Source organism: Manacus vitellinus, unplaced genomic scaffold (genome assembly GCF_001715985.3).
Source record: "Manacus vitellinus isolate BGI_N305 unplaced genomic scaffold, ASM171598v3 scaffold_155_pilon, whole genome shotgun sequence".
Lineage (NCBI taxonomy): Eukaryota > Metazoa > Chordata > Aves > Passeriformes > Pipridae > Manacus > Manacus vitellinus.
In genome coordinates, this window is record NW_021939097.1 from 78317 (window position 1) to 79452 (window position 1136).

Sequence of the window (1136 nt, forward strand, 5' to 3'; positions counted from 1 at the left end):
ACGGGACTGGGAGGCATTGGAAGCACTGAGGGGAGTACGTGGGACTGGGAGGCACTGGAAGCACTGGGGGGACTGGTGGCTCTGGGGGCACTGGAAGCACTGCAGGGATTGGGGAGCACTGGGAAGAATGGAGGGCACTGGGGGGACCGGAGGGCACTGGGGGGACTGGGAGGAATGGGGAGCACTGGGTAGAGTTCAGGGGAACTGGGGGGGACTGGGGGTTTTGGGGGGAGCCTGTGGGGGTTTGGGGCTGATCCTGGGGGGTTTCGGGGTCCCCATGTCACCCGTGTCCCCCCAGGACGTCACCAAGCGCCTGTCCCTGCCGGCCGACACCCGCCTGCCCGAGGGGGGGCTGGGGCTGCCCGGGCCCCTCAGCCGCCGCCTGCGCCGCGTCTCCCTGGTGCGTCCCAGTAGGGACCAGGACAAACTGAGACTGAGGGGTAGGAACAGCAACGTCCCCCCGTGCCCCCTGCTCTCCTCGGGGGGCAGCTGGTGAGCCTCCACCTGCTCTGGTATCCCCTGCTGCATCCCAGTGTGGACCAGTACAGGCCAGTATATAGAGCAGCTGATCCCAGTGTCACTTCCTGGGGCTTCCCAGCGCTTGTCAGTTGTTCCGAGCCCTCTGCAGTGGCATCCGTTGAATGTCGATGTGTTCCAGTGTGAATTGGTGTAAACCAGTATAGGCAGTGTAGACCAATATGAATCAGTACAGGGTGGGAGGGACCAGCATCACCCCATCCAGTACTTCCCAGTTTTCCCAGTAATCGTTTCCCTCTTTGGCCAGTCGGAGATCGGTTTTGGGAAGTTGGAGACCTACGTCAAACTGGACAAACTGGGAGAGGTGAGGGGGGTGCCCAGTAGGTGGGGGGATGGGGCCGCCCTGTGTTCCCCCTTGTGTCCCTGATGTCCCCACTGTCCCCATGTCCCCACTATCCTTGTGTCCTCATGTCCCCCCATATTCCTGCCTCCCCCTGTATCCCTGATGACCCCATGTCCCCCTTATGTCCCCAATGTCCCCATGCCCCCCGTGTCCCTGATGTCCCTGTGCCCCTGGCCCCAGGGCACCTACGCCACGGTGTACAAGGGCCGCAGCAAACTGACCGAGAACCTGGTGGCCCTGAAGGAGATTCGGCTGG